A 19,104-nucleotide genomic window follows, 5' to 3' on the forward strand; every position below is an offset into this window, starting at 1 on the left:
ACAACTGTATTTCTAAAATATGTTATGAAATAACTTCTTTTTACTAATACTAATAAAGTCTTTCTACTTTTTCAAACTGTTTCTAAGGGCAAATTACAAAACACATGGTGCTGTACTGCTTCAGAGCAATCCCAAATTTGATAGCCAGTGCAGAAACAACATTCCATCCTACAGCATTAGCTAGTTCAGAGGTACCAGACGTGTATCTGGATGTGGCTGTTGTGCATAACTGGGGCTGAGGGATCAGAAATGACAGCTCCACTCTTGGAGACCACAGAACTAAAATGGAAAGATAAAATAGTTGCAGGGCAATTGTTCTCTGTGCCTGAAGCAGGGACCGATGTATCGGGGAGAGATTTAACAGTTAAATGAGGATTACAGCTGCAAGTCTGTGAAACAGATATCAGGGGTCAATGAATGTGTTAACAGCTGTGATGAAGAAGAAATGAATCCAAAGCTGTGGACAGGGGAAGGAAATCGGGGTGGACTCACAATTTTCCCTTACAAAGAACTGACCAAGGAGGGAGTGGAGCTGTGAAACAGCAACAATATCCCATAGCCTTAGAAGGGAGAGTGGGTCTAAAAGCTGTAACACAGACAGTGGTTAAGGATGGTCTTCTGGAACCTTGTCTGTGGCCTTATAACACCCCAATCCTGTCGGCACGGAAGGCAGACGGCACGTATCGGCTGGTGCAAGATGTAAGGAAATGACTGAACCCGTTCTCAAAAGACAGCCTGTGGTTCCTAACCCCTATACCCTAATGAGTCAGATCCCACACGGACAGCAGTGGTTTGGTGTGAGAGACCTCAAAGATGCTTTCCGGACAGCCTTTGGACTCAGAGAGAAATGGCTGCGTTTGTATGAGGACACATTGTAATCCTATCGTGATTCGTGATGATACTGTAGATACTGGAACTCGTGCTAATCCTTGTCTTTGCAGCGTTTGAAGCAAGCAGCTGGTGCTGCTGTCATGCAGAAAGCTCCCTTCCAACCACTCAGCAAGCATTTGGATGAGACAGCTTCCTGCTGGGGAGCCCTCCGACATCACTGCTGCCTCCTCCAGAACCATACCTGCAGATGCTTCAGAGCTCTTCAGCATGGACTTCCTTCCTCCCATCAGCAGCTGCTCCTGCACTGACCTTCATTCACACTGGGATACCATCTGCTTCCAGCAGGAGCTGACCTGCGAGACAGAGAAAGGAAACGTGGGATGAGCACCAATGCAGAAGCACAAGGCTGTGTCACCACCATGTCTTGCAGCCTTGGGAAGTCAGCTGCAACTGCAGCCTTGGTCAGAATTACAACGGGCACCGTAAATTAAGTGTGACCTCTGAAGTTGTTGCCATGATCAGAAATAGACGCTGAAATCGCTCACATAACTGTCGGTGGTTCCCTCCAAATTCTTTTGCTTTGGGGAACAGATGGACTCGGAATGGAAGGACACGAGAAAAATGACATCTGTTTGAGCTCAGCAGACTTGAGAGGTGGGCCTGGGTGAACCTCATGAGGTTCAGCACAGCCAAGTGCAAGGTTTGGCATTTGGGCCGGAGGAATCCCAGGCATTCTTTTGTCATCGTGGTGGTTTCCAATAGACCCCAACAATGAGACATCAGGTCGCCATGTGGGCTCCTGGGTGACACTGCCATTGCCCAGCCATTGCAGCCTAGGGGCAAATAAAGTAAAATACTTCAGAAAGATCTCACACTGATTGCATATTTTACTGTTCTTTTACACAAAACAGAAGGGGAGGGCAGCAGATGCATGCAGCTGCATCAACACCCAGGCTGCTAAAGGAATGGAAAGACAGAAACATCAAATATCAATGCCTTATTCTAATGCAAGGAGGGAAGCTTTTTTCAATGTTACTTTTTATCACTTAAAATAAGCAGTTGGCACTCTTAAAGGAAAATCCTAGGCCCCAGGTTCTGGCAGTGTGGCAATCTGGCACGGACTCAGCTGTGACTGATCCAAACAGTCTGTTCCAGATTTTAACATCCCTTCTATGCATTCACAAGTTTTCTCTCTTGACTTCCCCTTACAGCCGTTAGATGCCAGCAAAACATCCCACAAACACTCCTTACCTCTGTGCACACAGGCACCCATCCAACCAGAGCCATCAGTCATTCCCAGCCATGCGCTCTTCCTCCAATCATGGTCAGCATCACACGGCCGTCACGCAGCTCACTTGACTCAGTTTTTCTCTTCTTTCTGGAGGTGTCCTTGCTTCTCAGCCTTACCTTCTCGTGATGTTTATCTCGCTCTGCAGCTCCTGCTCTGAATAGGCTTTCTTGGATTCCCGCATGACAGGCACAAAATGCAGCCACAGCCCCTGCCACCAAGGTCAGCTCTTCAGCACACATTACCTGAGGAGCACTTGGCAACTCCTGCAACCTGAGCAGTGCCAGGAAGACTGTTTCACTTCTGCTTCTCCTGGCTCAGAAATTCATTTTCCTACCTAGAAAATGGAAAAAGAAAATAAAGAAAAAAAATCCTGACATTAGCAGACACAATTGATACTATGGAATTCTGGAAGGCAAGGGATTTGCCCTCTATGATGAGAAGTTGAGTGCAAAGAACTAAGAAGAGCCATGAGCAGGTTGTGAACTTGTGGGTAAAATTAGGAAGTGCAGCAGTGCAGGGCTTCTGGAGGTGAGGGTCTGCTACAGCCGCCTGGAAAGAGAGCCTGTTGGTGGGAGCTGCTTACTGCAGCCAGCAGAAGCATCGCACTCACTGACTCTCATCCTGATGGGGGATTCCAGTCAGTCTGGGAAATCAGCATGGCTGGCTGCAAGCAATCTGACAGACTCCTGGAGTGCAGTGAGAATCACTCTGTGGTGCAGGCATTGGGCACAGCAAGCAGAAGGGAAGCATTGCTGGACATGGTGCACACCAGGGGTTACGACAGGAGGCGGTCAGGGCTGCAGTGACCATGCCCTCCTTGAGTTGGTGATCTCAAGGAATGCGGGCCTGGCAGGAAGCAAAGGCAGGAGCCTGAACTTCAGGAGAGCCAGCTGCAGGCTGTTCCAGGAATTCTTGGACGAGATCCTCTGGACAACTGTTTGTAGGGGCAAAGGGATGGAAAAGAGCTGGTCACTTTCTCAGAAAAAAACTTGCTCAGGTTGCACGCTGAGCTGCAGGAGAGGAAGGGGAGGAGGTGCCAGCACGGCTCTGCACGATGCTCTGCCACACTGGGCAGGTTGATCATGGCTCAGCAGTGGGATTCGACGTGGAGAAGGGGAGAAGGAAATCAAGGATGGGAGGGAACCATCAGACACAGCCGGTGAGTGTCTGTGAAGTCTTGCAGACCCAGAGATTCCCATGTTGTTTCTGCTTTTGTAGCATTTGTGTGCTGCAGGGTGAGCAAAAGGTTCTGCTGCTTGATTCTTCTGCAGGAGCCGCCTAAAAGGGAAATGGCCACTGAGCTGCAGACCAAGCAGTACTGCCTGACGTTGGCCAGGGGGAGCTTCTCCTGCCGCAGTGTGCTGATGACAGGTCTGGAGATGATCTGCAGGGCCAGTTCGTAGGAGGGAGCCAGGAAAGGACATGATGGGAGGAGAGAGGTGTTAAGGAGCGGCCAAGGCATGAAAATGCATCAGAAAGCCCTGAAAAGCATCACAAAGCCACAGCCAGGAAGCTTGGGAGTATCATGAGCAGCATCCAGGATGCGAGAGATTATTTGCTACCATGCCAAATGGTAGCAGAGCTCCCCCTGCAGACATCCCAAAGCCAGACAAAACAGGAACAAACCTGGAGCTGTGCTGCACGCACCCCACGGCCACAGCATTGCAAGCTGAGGTGCCTTGCTGTGTGCTGCATTCATCCCAATCTGTTTGAATGAAGGCACTGGAGGCAGTCAAGGCGTTGATTGAGCACAAGTGTGCTTTTATTATTGTATAAAGGACAGGAGGATGTGAGAGGTCCATGGTGAAGATGGGACTCATCCTGTCTTGTCATGGAGAGAGTGGCTCAGAGCTCTCAGTGCTGCTGTCCGGTGCCTGGGACTGGAGGCCTGATTGAAAGTCCTCCTGCAAGAGGCTCTGCTCCTCCTCCCTGACACTGACCTGCTCCTGCATGGAGGTGCTGCTGTCGGGGAACTCACACTGCTCTTGGGATGGGCTGTACTGCAGACACACTGGGTGACAGACTACACTTGTGACTGTGGTGTCTGGGAGGCACAGGTCAGCAACTTCAGCAGAGCCAGGTGTAATGAGAGCATGGACTTCGATGAGCTCCTTCTCTCCATTAATGATGTCAGATGGAAGGCTGCTGTTGGAACTGCAGCAGTTTGTGCTTCCTAAGAGCCCTCCACTGATCGAAGCACAGAGAGCATCCTTGCTGCTAGCCCTGGATCTTATGGGTTGGCAAGGGCTCGATTCACCTAGAAAGGATACACAGGGATTAGTGTCAAACTTTCACAAGCGGAATTACGACAGTGGTTCTTGATCAGGGGTGAAGATGCTAGGCAGGGGCTGGAATGCCAGAAGGAGATACAAGTGCACGGCAAGGTTGAATTCGATGTTCCTGAAAAGCAGGGATTTGGAAGCTGCATTTGCACCCTTACCTGCCAGGACTACCACTGCTGTTTCTGAGGTCTGCCTGGCATTGCGCTGCAGTTGGCGTTTGCTGCCAGAGGATGGCTTTCTGAGGCTGAAGCAGCAACACCAACTGCTAGCTGGTGATTCCTCAGTTTTGCTGGGTGGATTTTGCCTGGAGAGAGAAAACAGCCAATGCGGTGAGTCGTGCGTGGTGCAGGGTGAGGGAAGAGCTGCACTGAGCTCTTGGCAGCAGTTGCTTGTTCCTAGCACTGCCTGGTTTCTGCAGAAAAACAGAAAAACCCACCCAAACAATGATGCTAGGTGCTGGAAAAGAAAGTCCTCTTTACCTTTCAGATGGAAAGTCGATGACAGTGTGGAATTTGCCCTGCCCAGCTGCAGGGCTTTCTTCCACTTCAATGTCCCTGCTGCTCTCTGTCACAGGGGGAGAGCTGCTGTGGCCTCGCCACTGTGCCTGTGCCTCCTCCAGGCTGAGCAGCTTTGTGGCAGCAGAAGAGACCCCCACAGACTTGGGCCCTGGGACAGAATTGTGCCCTGTCAGGGAAAACCACAGGTAAGAGTGAGGATCAGAAAGCAGCAGCACAGCCACCACGGTTCTGGGGGAGGTGCTGTATTTTTCTCAGGCTTGCTTATCCGAGCCACTGGAAGAAGAGGAGCCCAAAATAACCATGTGGGCAGAGGTGTGTTTATGGCAATGGACATGGTCATCATTAAGAGCAGCTTACTGTATCAAAATAGGCAAGGAAAAACCCAAGGAAATGGGGGCAGGGAACTGAGAAAGCTTCGCTGCCACACTTGCATCAAGCTTTTCCTGCGTGCAAACCATAATAATGACGGTTTCCTCCTTGTGAAGTTTGGGCTTGGACATTCTCAGCATCCAGCAACAGGATGCCACACCATAATGAAAGCCCTCAGGTCTGCTGTCCCCTTGATGGTAAAAGAGTATCTCAAAGGTCCTGGAGAAGGCCTGCATTTGATCAAGGTGTCAGGTCAAGATCAAGCTAATGGAGGAAGACACTCACCTGCTGCATCTGCAATGTCTGCTCCGGATTTGGAGCAGAAGAGGACGTCTGTGTGGTTGATGATGAATTCCACCACATCCGACTGCATCTGCAGCTCCATGCAGGCAGCTCTTCCGCTGGCGCAGGCAGACTCGTTCTGCTGTGATCTGTAGAAAAGGCAGATTTTAGAAGTCATTTCTCCAAGACCGTTTCCCCGAGTCTGAATTGTTGCAGCCAAAAGCTGTCAGCTGAGGCTCTGGAGACTTCCGCAGTGGGCAATCAGTGATGCCACTGCAGAAATTCCCCTGGATGATCAAGGACATGTCAGTCCCATCTCAACAAGACTGCAGAAATTGTCACCTAGACATTGTGCCCGTGGGGATGGAGAACAGCCCAGGCTCCTGCGCTTCTGTCAGCCACAGATTTTACAGAAGAGCACATTTGATGGAGAAAAAGGGAGGACTGTTTTTCTTAACTGGAGAACAGAGGAAGCGTTGAAACAGAACCAGAAGTTTACCTTAAGAGGTTTGGAGCCCACACAATGGCTAGGTTCTTGGCATGCATATTTGTAATGCTGGAGCTCCCAGCCAGACACGCCAAGTGTCTCATCAGGAACTCCAGTGTCCTGGAAAACAAGAGAGGCAAACGTTCAGCACCAACGAGCATGCCGTGCTGCAATTCAGAAAGACAAAGGCTGGAACCGCATCGCTGCCCTCTGCAATGCAGCAGGGCTGAGCTCAGCAGGCTGAGGGCAGCACTGACCTGTAGTGAGGAGCGGGCAGCTGCTGGATGACGTCCTGCATTCTGAGCAGCCGCTCCTCCTCTGTAGCGGCACCAACAGCATCCTGGAGTAGTGCAGAAAGGGAGCGAGACACCAATCAGGCTAGTACACCACTGCGAGTAAACCTCGTGGGGCTGACAGCAAAAGGGCCTCCGAGCTGGGGCACTGCTGCAGCCATCTGCCAAGAGGCCCAGGAAGAGGGAAATGAAAGACGTGGCCTTGTGCTTACCGAGAACTTGCCGTACAGCTGGTGGGTGAGCAGAGGGTTTGGGAGCTCCCTGAAGTACATCTTGCAGAGGGAGCTCACGCTGTGAATGTCCCGGACGGTGAGCTCAGGAATCTGCTCCGACTCAAATTCCTGCCTGGAGAGAGGGATGCAAACCCGGTTGAGCGAGAGGAAGGCAAGCCCAAAGCCACACCAGATGCACTCAGGCTGTGTCAGTCGCAGCACTCTTACCGCAGTCTCTGGATGTTGGACGCGACGCCGGACAGGCGGTATATCCCCTGCACCACGCCGTGCTGCTCAATGAACTCAGCGCAGCTCTGGAGGACCTGGGGGACTGAAGAACACGTGCCAGCCGTCAGTGGAGCTCCTGATTCAATCGTGCTGCAGGCTGTGCTTCACATCCCATCCACTAAGCCCAGCCAGGCTTGGCTGAAGCAAATACAGATGTGCTTGTCTCTTAGGAGCATCCGCCTCACTTTATCCTTCAGCCATCAACTCCCATTACACGTGCCTCCACTGCTATCAGCCTGCCCCCTGCTAGATATGAGCTCCCTTTCATCTTCTTTAGATGCCCAGCAGAGGAAGATCTCAGGAATGGGCAGCTCCTTACCATCACGGCCGGAGTGGAGAAGATGCTCTCCCAGGTCACGGCCAAACACCCTTTCCTTCTCCACCTCCCGCTCGGTCGGTTTCTTTGGGCGGGCCTTCACCAAGGAACGAAGGAAGGTGAGGATCTTGCTGCGTTTCTTGGGCACTGCACAACAAAAGGAAGAAACCAGGTCATTTCAGGTTTGGCTCCGTTGGACGAGGCTGAGCACAGCACATTCTACAGAGCACGTCAGAACGGGAAGAACATTACCAACCAGTACATACAAAAAGGGATTTTCCCCATCTCTGGAGGAGCCCAAGGCCATGTTGGATGGGGCCCTGGGCAGCCTGATCTAGTCTCACATTAACTGTGGGGGCTGGGAGACCATCCTGAGGCGGGAGGGTTGGAGCTTGATGATCTCCGAAATCCCTTCCATCCCAAGCCATTCTGTGAAGATTCTATAGTTTCCCCAAGTCCAATCATAAACACAGGAGGATTGGGCCAAATCCCTGCCCCATGGTGTGCATGAAGAATCATCAACCCAGAGGACAATGTGGCATGGATAAAGGAGGTACTAAACATGGAACGCACCCCCAAAAAGACTTCATTTTGCTTCCCCACACCATCAAATGTAACATCCCTACCTGGCTTTGGCACTGAGTTGATGAGTGCCTCAGGAATGTTCTTATTAATGAGTTCCACACACTCCCCTGGGAAAAATCCCACCTGTAACAAGAAGAGAAGCCAACTATTGCATGCAGCACTTCTCAGGTCTGAACTGTTAAACCAAAAGCCACATAACATTTCCCTCGGAACGTGCTTGCCTGACGTTCCATAAGACTATCCAGCAGAAAATGGCCATAGTTCACAGCATAAAGGTAATAATTTTTCAACATTTGCAGCCAAAGGCAAGGTCCCCTGACACCGACACAGGGAAACTGTTTACGTCCATTAGGCATCCTGTGCATGCAGAGCAGCTGTAAGCTAAGATTCCTGCCTTTACTGCAGTTGCACTCTCCAGTCTGAAGCTTGTGCCTACCTGGAAGCCGAGCTTGCCTCTCCACCAGGGGGTCAGCTCCTTTGGTGGCATGTCGATGACACACACGATGTCTCCCACCTGCAAGAGATTGCAACGTCAATCCCAGCTTCAGCACAGCTGGGAGGAAAGCACAGCTCAAATGTCTGCATTCTTCTGCACTGCCAAACATCGCCGAGCTTGAGAGCACTTGCACCAGTGCAGCTCTGAAGGCATTTGCCATTGTAAAATTGAGCAACAAGGAACGCCTTGAACTGCTTACCTCAAAGGAGAGTTCATCCGCTGCCTGGGCAACGTATCTCTTAATAGCATGGGCAGCAGCAATAGCTGGAACATTCACAGGTGCCACCTCATGGTCTAGCAGGGGCTTCCCCTTGTTCTCAGCCTGAAACAGAGAGCACAGGCCACGGTGAGGAGCTGGGAACCAACAAGGAGGATTTCAAGGTGAGGAGCACATCTGCAGAGAAAGCTGCAGGAAATGCACTCGGTCCTTATCATGGGCACTTCAGAAGGAACTGCAAGTCTAATAACGGCTGTTTCTCTCCCTGGTGTGCAGCAGGCACACGCCAGGCAATGCAAAGATGCATCTCTCCCCATCCAGACTAATCAGCAATGGCACTGACGCAGACAGGTGGCCTTGTGTATTTTGCCACATCCTTTCCTGCGCTCTTTGTGCAGGAAGGCTGGCTGTTTAAGATGCTAGGAGACCGTGAAGAGGGAAACCAAAGCTACGGCTGCAGTTACAAGGTGCAAACAGTGCCATTGCAAGCACCAAGCAGCTCTCTTGAGCAGTCCAACCAACAGCGAGGCCAAACAGAGCAGAGAATGATTGTTGTTTCTGCAGCCATTTCAAGGGAAAAGTCAGTAGAGGACAAACACAACACCCGAGATGGCTCTGGTACTTTTATAAACTTGCCACTCTTGCACTACTGTCTTGCCACAGAGGAGCTCTCTTGGAAAGCAGGAGAGCACATCTGCGGCTCACTCTGCTGGCTGCAGTCAGGGAACAAAGACCAATCAGAGCTTCATACTCTACCTCTGTCCATGCCAGGTCAGGCCCACAGCTGATCTCGCTGCACGCCACAGCCATCAGCGTAGGTGTGACAAGCTGGAACTGAAAAGAAACACACTTTTATTTTCTCTGTTCACATCTCTGCTGTGCTCCCTACAGCTGTCGGGCACACTCACACAGCCCAAGCACGCCTGCTGGTGTCCCTGGTGATGCTGTGCAGCTCTGCACAAGCTGGGGCTGGGACTCTTTGCCTAAGGGATTGGTTTCCTGTAGACCAGCTGGTCACAGCACCACAGACAGCATCCTTCTGAGGGCTGAGCTGCAGAGCACGTGGAGAAAACCCACACGTGACCAGCGTCCCATCAAAGCTGGATGAGGCTGTGTTACTAAACACGGGGCGTCACGGGCTGCTAAAGCATGTGGGGGGACAAAGCATGGCAGGTACCTGGCAAGAGATCAGAACGAGGGAGAGAAATCTCACAAATCCGCAGCCTTTCCTTGTCACTTTGCTCTGATCTTCCACGAGCAAAAGCTGCAGCAGGGAAGCAGGCAGAGGGTGGAGAGAGGAGAGAGAAAGAGCAGGTCAGTTTGCTTCCACGGTTTAGCAAAGACTACAAGGGAAAAACCAAAATCTGCCCTCCCTCAACTTAAAAACTTAAGTTTTCAACTTAAAACCATTTCCCCTTGACCTGCTGATATCTACCCTTTCAAAGAGTTGATTCCCCTCCTCTTTTTAGGCTCCCTTTAGGTACTGAAGGCTGCCATGAGGTCACCCCACTGCCTTCTTTTCTCCAGGCTGAACAAGCCCAGCTCCCTCAGCCTGTCTTTGCAGGGGAGGTGCTCCAGTCCCCTGATCATCTCTGTGGCTCGCCTCTGGACCCTCTCCAACAGCTCCCTGTCTTTCTGGACACTGTACTGCAGCTGGGGCCTCACAAGAGCAGAGCAGGGGGGGACGATCACCTCCCTGTCCCTCATGGCCACCCCTCTGCTGATGGAGATAATGTGATCCTATGAGCTCCGCCAGCCAGCAGTTCTCAGCACTCACTGTCCCCCCGTCTCTCCCACACTGTCTCAGCTTACCTACAAGGTGCTGCACAGGACGGTGTGAAGACAAAGGGACGCAGTCGGTGCACAAGTGCAACAAGCGAGCTGCTCAGTCAGAGCTCCAGCGCTCCAATGAAGGGACGCAGCACGCACTGCTCCTCCCCTCATTCTAGCCCTTATGACATCACTGAGGGCCACCAGGCTGCTCCACCACGACGGACAGGGTGGGGAGGCAAGACCAGGCACAAGGGCAGAAGATTCCAACAGCCCAGCCCAACGTTCTGGAATCAGGGGCTGCTTGGAATTCTACCCCAGCCAAATCCTGGAGAAGCTGGCACGGGGTCGTCATGACCAAAGCGCAGGACCTGGCGCTTGCTCTTGTTGAGCCTCACACAACTGGCCTCAGTGCATCCCTCTGGAGGGCCTTCCTGCCCTCAGCCAGATGGACGCTTCCTCCCAGCAGCGTACCTTGCAGTGCTGGGCCCATGTCAAATCCACACTAGAGTGGGTTTTGTTACATTCAAGGGCATGTTGCAGCACCCATCTATTTCACCTGGAAGGAAATAAAGCAGGAGATGGGAGAAACACAGAACTACTGCCAGACTGCTTTATCCCTTTCTTAGCCCAACTTCCCTTGCCTCATCCCCTACCCCAACTCCTGGATGATGCCCACGGGCTGATAGTTGGATCTCAAATCCATAGGACTCCTTTCACAGGGCTCCATCAAAAAGGCTGTCACACTTGTTCCGTACACTCACACTGACCCAGCAGTGGTATCACAGTCACTTAACACACACACAACAACCAAACCCCGAGCATGCACATCCCTTCCTGCGTGACTGCAGCCCACAGCTCCCCTTCACACCTCCGTGGATCTCTGGTGTTTTACACGGATGCAGCCTCGCTGCAGCTCCGTGGCTGTCACACAAGGCCTGCAGGACCTCTTTCTCTGCAAACCCCGTCTGCAGGCATTGGTTCACGAGGTTCACCTCCTGCCCTCCTGAGCAAAAACAAGCACTAAGAACAAGAGCAAAGCACACTGGACTCGACCTGGCTGGATCCCCAACCCTCAGTCCTGTCAGACGGACCCTGGTGTGGAGACTCATCCCCAAAGCCTGGCTGGACATCAGCACAGGCATCCTTCTTCAAACGCCCCATCCAAGCAGCAAGGGATCAAAGCGTTGGCACAGCTGAAACAGAAATGCTGTGTGAGTTTCCTGTTAGCACTGAGCAGGAACAAATCTACCGCTGAGCAGCAGGATGTGAGACAAGCAGCAGAAGACACCCAACCTGCAGAACCAGCTCGTTTGGGGTCGGTCCAGATGTTTGTCTGCTCCCTTCCCTGGCCCAGGCCAAGCTTGTGAGCTGCTCCTCCTTGGTGCAGGGGGAAATGGTGCAGATGCCATGTGGTGGCTATGCACAGCATGCCTTTTACTTGCTTTTCCTCTCTCCATCTTCCATTAGCAAACAGCATCTCCAGCCTCCAGAGATCACTGAGTCCAACCCCTGCACAACAGTGAAAAAAAAGATATGATAAGGGGTACTTAAAGCACAGCATCTGTAATCAGATCAGACTCCTGCACTGTGAAGACTTCCCTGAGTATTCCTGCAGAGTGCATCACTTAGTCTCTCTTTAGCCTTGTGTTCATGGTTTTCCTGTAAGAGCTTGTCTAAACACTGCCTGTAATCGTGGTTATGCTGGAAGCATTTGGATTTCTTGATCCTTAGTGTGATTTCAATAACAAATGCAGATGTTTTTTTGTTAGGGACAGCTTTCAATTTCTCAACTGAAATTTCAATATTGCATTAGGTGTTGACAACCACGGGGCTGCAGTACAGAGAATTACAGGAAGATTAATTTCTCCATCTCCATGCTCCTAGACATTTATGGTTACAGTGATGTAGTTATATACAAAGTTGCAAGATACCAAAGCTAGAATAACCTCTTGGTGCAGCAGGATGTCTGGAGCCCAAGTGCAGAGTCTCAGTGTTGCAAAGCCTTGAATAGGTGCACCGTATGTGCTGGGGCTGATGACACAGACACTGGAGCAAGGCCAGTGTGATGTTAGAAACTTGACCAGCAGCTGATCTGTTGTCAGCCATTTCTGGACACAAACGGGATCTGGTCGACTTAGGACATGACCTTTGGGCTGGAGAGCAACTCCCCGAGGAATCACACAGCCACTGCAGACCGTTGGCAAGAACCCCATACCAAAACAGCTCATCTGCAATCAGTTTTTAATCTGTGCAGCAGTGATTGGAACAGGCGCACGCTCTCTGCAATTGCAGGAATGTTCACAAGTGGAATGTACATCACCTGTGTGCTCCAGCTCTTCTGTGTGCATGCTAGGAGCAGTGATCCCCCTGCACCCAGGGCTGCAATAAAGTCCTGTGGGCTTTCTAGCCTGCCAACCAGCAGCCCAGGCTGCCCAGAGCCACATCCAGCCTGGCCTTGGATGCCTGCAGGGATGGGGCATCCACAGCCTCCCTGGGCAACCTGTTCCAGTGCCTCACCACCCTCTGGCTGAAAAACTTCCTCCTCACATCCAACCTAAACCTCAACAGCCCCCGTCTCAGTTTAAAGCCATTCCCCACTTGTCCCATCACTGTCCACCCTCCAAAACAAAACACCTCGGCTGTTCAACACTGAAAGAGCAAAATAACCCACAGCTCTTACTTCCACTGTATGCAGTTAATTCCAAACTTAAGGTCACAGGTTAATTACTCATGTGATCCTTCCTGACAGAAGAACTACTCGTAGTGATGTGTAGGAGTAAGGAACAGTTTGAAAAGGTCATGGACATATGAGAACTTGCAGCATTTATCTTAATAGATGCCTACATTGCAAAGCATTTTGTAAAACACGCGTTACAAGTACTGTGCATTGGATTACACTATATCAAACTCTAAGTAACAATACAGGTTGCTTTTAAATCTACACTTACATGTTTTCTTCTAACTCCTTGATAAAATTGCTTACTACCTTCAGTTTTATAGCCAAAGCAGTGTTTGAGCTGGTAATGTACTCTTGAACAGCACTGCTGCCTTTAGCATTTGTATGTTTAGATCTGAAAAGAGAATTTGGTCATTATTTCATGATGAGAGAATCTTATATGACAAAACAGAATTACAAAAATCTGACAATACTGTAAAATGCCAGCGTAAGAATGTGGCTTTGATTTTTTTTTCTTTTTTTTTCTTCTTTTTTCTTTTTCTTTTTCTTTCTTTCTTTTTTTTTTTTTTTTTTTTTTTTTTTTATAAATGGTGAGTGTACCATTAATTCAAGACAAGAATTTTGTTTGTAAGTCGATCTCTATAACTGTTCTTGGCATCATTCTGTAGGATGAACTAGATACATGGAATTTGGCACTGGCTCCCCAGGGCAGTGGTTTGGCACTGAGCTGACAAAGGCCAAAGAGCATTTGCACAATGCTCTCAGACACAGGGCTTGACCCATAGGAGGTCCGGTGTGGAACCAGGAGGTGGAATACATGATCCTCGAGGTCCCTTCCAAATAAAGATATTCCATCATCCTCTAATACTTATATTCCCAAGTCCTGTACACAGTGCTCAGGTGCTTAATTGAAAGGTTCCATGAAACAGTGAGGTATCTATGTCCCTTTACCACCCAGTTATTCAATTTGCCACGTGGATCTTTTTTCCAGTCACATTAAAAAAACACTCAAAGTATTTCCTTCAGTCTTCCATTCTGATAGAGCTTTCTGGAGCAAATAAAGAGTTGCAACTCAGAATGTCCACACCTCCCTTCCTGCACCCTGCATACTTTTTCCACTGTACTGTGATTACGTACCATTCTATTGTCACCCTCATTCTGTCATTATCTAGGCAGTTTACTCCCATTAAATTTTCCAGCAACAGATGCCCACAAGTACAATTCCAGTCTGAAGTGAGTTCCACCAGATGACAACTGGGAATTTCTTTCTCTCACAATTAGAATCATTGCACCTCTGACTAAACACATAGCGAATCACCAGTGAAAACTAACTACCTGTTGATTAACATTCAGAGAGATTGTGCAGGTGTCCTTTTAGGAACTGGACTACAGTATGCTAAGAGGGATGTATGTGGGGACATTAGGATAATGTGCCCTCTGCCTTTTAAGACAGCCCCAGCAGACCAGGTCAGCCGGCTGAAGAACTGAGTGGGTCACAGAATCACAGAATCACAGAATTGCCAGGGTTGGAAGGGACTTCAAGGATCATGAATCTCCAACCCCCCTGCCACACGCAGGGCCACCAACCATTCCACCTAAAGCTAGACCAGGCTGCCCAGGGCCCCATCCAATCTGGCCTTGAACACCTCCAGGGACGGGGCATCCACAACCTCCCTGGGCATCCTGTTCCAGTAACTCACCACTCTCTCCGTAAAGAATTTCCCCTGATGTCCAACCTAAATCTCCCTTCCCTCAGCTTAAAACCATTTCCCCTTGTCCTGCTGTCACCCTTTCAAAGAGTTGATTTCCCTCCTGTTTGTAGGTTCCCTTTAGGTACTGAAAGGCTGCAATGAGGTCACCCCGCAGCCTTCTTTTCTCCAGGCTGAACAAGCCCAGCTGCCTCAGCCTGTCATCACAGGGGAGGTGCTCCTGTCCCCTGATCATCTTCGTGGCCCTCCTCTGGACCCTCTCCAGCAGCTCCCTGTCTTTCTTGTACTGGGGGCTCCAGACCTGGATGCAGTATTCCAGATGGGGCCTCACAAGAGCAGAGTAGAGGGGAACAATCACCTCTCTGTCCCTGCTGGGTCACCAGGGCTCAGAGACTTCACTCGGCCATCTGCAAGTTGAGGGACTTCAGCCCAAGCTGCCCTTTTCCATGCAGGCAAGGAGGCCAAGAGAAGGTGGATCGGCACGGTTCTGGTGCAGACAGGGGCTGCAGTGTGAGCAGGCCTACACAGACAAGGCTGTGCCCACACAGAGTGACAGCAGCTTTCGCTGTGAGCAGATTCCCAGGGGGCCTGAGCCATGGCAGTTCTTGATGGCAGCATGTTCCAATCAGCCCTGGAAGTCTTCTCTGGACGTCTGTCGCATTCTGGAATCCACACTGAGGACGCAGTCGCTGTGTCAGAGCAGCTGGCAGAGTCACGGGGAACCGTGACGTAGTTGGCCCAGGGAGCAACAACAAGGCCTGCACTGCTCAGCCAGCCCAGGCCAAAGGGGAGCACGAGAGAGAGCAGAGGAGAGAGGGGGGGAAAGAGGGCCAGGAAGGAAAGGCCTGTGCCTGAATGGACGTGTAGCAGCAGCTGCTGACAGCAAACTCGGTGATGGCAGGGGCACAGCAGAGCAGTGCAATGCTGGCAGCTTCCTGTGTCTTTCACACAGGCACTGCAGACATGGCCAGCACTGGGAGATCAGCAGAACTGCTGCACACCTCTGCCAGCCCAGGCCAGAGGAGTGCAGAACAGTGAGCTGCTGCTGAGGGGAGAGAGGATGGCCTGAGAGCTGACCTGAGAGGCAGGGCTGGCTGTGTTACAGCAGCCTCTGTGTCCTCCTCCTGTGTCTGTGAGGGCCAGAGGGCCAGAAGAGAACATGCCCAGACAACGAAGCCCTGCTGTCCTCTGCTGCTCAGCTGGAGAGATGTTCCGCCTTCCTGAAGGACGCTGATCCAAAGGGAAGGAATCAAAGGAAGTCCAGGCTGGCTGTCCTTGTGGGCATCAGCTGCTGGCAGCTGCCTCTGTGCTGCCATGGGCAGGGCACAGCACACACAGTGTTTGCAGTTCCCTGTGTGACACTGGCCCTGGTGACCTGACAGCCATAGGGAGACAAGAGAAAGAGCTGCCTCCCTCTGCCAGATGAGGCAAAGGTGAGAATCCCAGAATCACAGCATGGCCCGGCTTGGAAAGGAGCTCAAGGTTCATGAATCTCCAACCCTTGGCTCTCCAAGGGTGCACAGGGGGCTTTGTTCTCCCTGTGGTGCAGCTTCAGTGCCAACTCACAGCTGAGCTGGTTGGCACACTGTGACAGCCTGCCGCTCTGAAGCTCTTGGGGCAGTGCTCAGTTCTTTCTGAAGTACTCTGGAAAATGCTGCTTCTCCTTCACCAAGTCTGTTTCCAGACAGACGTCTTTTTCTCCTCTGTACACACAAACAGTATCTTGTAACTCCCTGGCACAGTGCTCAGAAGTGATACTTCTGGAAGCACGTCAGAGAAAAGTGGCCTTGTCCCAGTGGACTTTCAGAGCAGATGAGAACAAGTCTTGGTTGACGGCTTTCTTCTGCTTCTGGAACTGCACAGGCAGGTTGTGTGTTGTCATACTTTATGCCAGAGTGCCAAACTGAAGCAGTTTCTGCAACCTCTTTTTTTCATACTTGTCACTCTTTGCTATTTCTGAGACCTTAACTTAGTCATTTTTAATGCGCTCTCATCTAAACTACTGTGTCCTCCAGTGTCAGTGTTGTATGAATCAGGACTGTGGGATTTCATCAGTGAAAGGATTCTGCTCTAATGACTGTCATTCTAAAGCTGATATTGTTTCTACCGCATCAGGCTTGCATGAAGCATCTCTCATCAACAGAGAAATCAGAAAAATTGCTTTTCCTATTGCAGTTTCCTTTTAACTAGTGATGAAAGCTGTCAGTTTATTTTTGGCACCAGAAATCCTGGGATGCAACCAGGTTAGATAAGAAGTGAAACTGAGTGCACAGTAAAGGAACATAGATGAGATAGCATCACACAGCTCTGGAAAAGATGTTCCAGCTCTGTGTCTACCTACATCTTCAGGAGAGGAAAAGTACTGGCTTACTGAGGTGTCCTGGGTTGCAGGTTCTGTTAATCTCCATTTTTGGAAGAGCTGCTTGCAATAAATACCTTGTAAGGTGAATGAGCTTGATAGAAGTAGGGTGTGAAAGAGATGGATTTGCTGTTTCCCTGAAGGTGCAGGAGTATTGCTGTGCCTACAGTCAGTAAACAAGGCAGAAATCACTGTGTTCCTCAGAATGAAAAAGAATAAAAATCTTTTTGGGAGTGACAGCACGCCTGAATGAAGCACAAATCTAAACATTTAAAATAAGGGCTAGTGTCAAAGGGACTTGCAGTATTTCTCGTGAAGAAATATTTGATGCTTCTTTATGAAAGTCATCATAACAAAAGTGTACTGATGTCTTTGCTGAGGATTTCCTTGGTTCCAGCCTGAAGGTGTGCGCAGGCATGAGCAGGCAGTGCTGAGCTGCAGGTGAGTGCCTGTGTCCCACAGCAGGAAACCCGTGGATGTCTTCAGGGGGTTGAAATGGGCAGAGCTGTGAAACCTGCAGGCTTTCACTGAAATTGTCCCCTGCTTTATTTTGTAATCTTAGTTTCACCAATGCTTTCCAATATTATTTTCGTATGAATGCAGATACATCTGATAGGATTTAAAGTTTTTATGGTGCTGCTGTATAGTTTTCTGTGGTCATCATAAGCCAATATAAAAAATAAATGGTAATCAGGCAATCTATTAACAACCTGTGGCACGTGTCAAAACAATGAAATTCCTTGCAGGAAGACAATATTGCTATATAATAATGTGGCTATCCAAAACTGTTAATTATACTTGATGAGCTGGAGATAATCCTGAAATGCAGGACTTTGATCTTAGCCAAGAATAACAAAAGATATTATCATTCTTAAATTGGCAGCTGCTATCAAAAGCCTGTGTCTTATTTCCCTTTTAGTAACACTGGCTAAATCAGAGAAAGTGATAAAAGAATTTCATGATTGCTGCTTAGGGATTCTTTCCCACTTGACCAGAAGTAATCTATGTCCAAAAATGTCTGTAAATACTTTTTCTATACAATTTTGCCAGATGTATTGATATTTGAGATGAATGGCAAAAACATTTTGCGTACATAGATAAGCAATGCAAATTCGCTGGATTGTTTTAGAGAAAAAAGCTCTGGTTATCAGATCGTTTCCATGCAGAAATAAGATTTACAGAAAAATTCTCATTATTATTATTCATGCATGAATAAGTTCAAAAAAGAGATGTGGGGGATGTTGTTTCAATTCCAGGTGATTGTAGGAAGGACTGTCAGGATGGAAAGGCTAGTGTCTGCCATGGGCAAAGAAACACTTCTGGTTTTCATGTTCCCTTTGTCTTTGAGTGGAAGAGGCCATGAGGAGAGAGTGCCCTAAACTTGGACCCTTTTTGACCATTGCAGCAGAGATGGAGAAGTGTTCAACCTTCTAGAAGGAATTCAGGACAAAGATATGTAATGAAAATAAGTCCAGGCTGGCTGTCCTTGTGGGCATCAGCTGCTCGCATCTGCATAGTTGTTGCTATGGGAATGGCAGAACAGCTGGAATGTTGCATTTCCTTGTGTGACACAAGCACTGGTGAATTCAAAGCAAGAGGGGTATATTAGAAAGAGCATCACCTCCCTGCCAGATTAGGAAAAGGTGAGTGGGATGTTGTTTCAATTAGTGCTGATGGCAGGAAGGACTGTAAGGATGGAAAGTCTGGTGTTTGCCATGGGCAGGGAAAAACATTTGCTTTTCATTTTGTCTTAATCCTTCAATGCTAGATAAATAGAAAAGAGTGTGCCCTCACCTAGGAACTCTCCTGCCCTCTTCTGCTGCGACGGAGAAATGTTCCAGCTTGTAGAAGGACATCAGGACAAAGATATGTAATGAAAATAAGTCCAGGCTGGCTGTCCTTGTGGGCATCAGCTGCTGGCATCTGCATTGCTGCTGCCAAGAGCATGGCACAGCAGGTAAAAGATTGCTTTTCCTTGTGTGACACAGGAGCTCTTGACTTGAAAGCTAGAGGGATGCAATAGAAAGAGCTGCAACCTCTGCCAGACATGGCAAAGGTGAGTGGGATGTTGTTTCCATTGCTGCTGATGTCAGGAAGGACTGTATGGATGGAAAGTCTG

The sequence above is a fragment of the Phasianus colchicus genome, chromosome Z (assembly GCF_987193195.1).
Source record: "Phasianus colchicus chromosome Z, bPhaCol1.hap1.1, whole genome shotgun sequence".
Lineage (NCBI taxonomy): Eukaryota > Metazoa > Chordata > Aves > Galliformes > Phasianidae > Phasianus > Phasianus colchicus.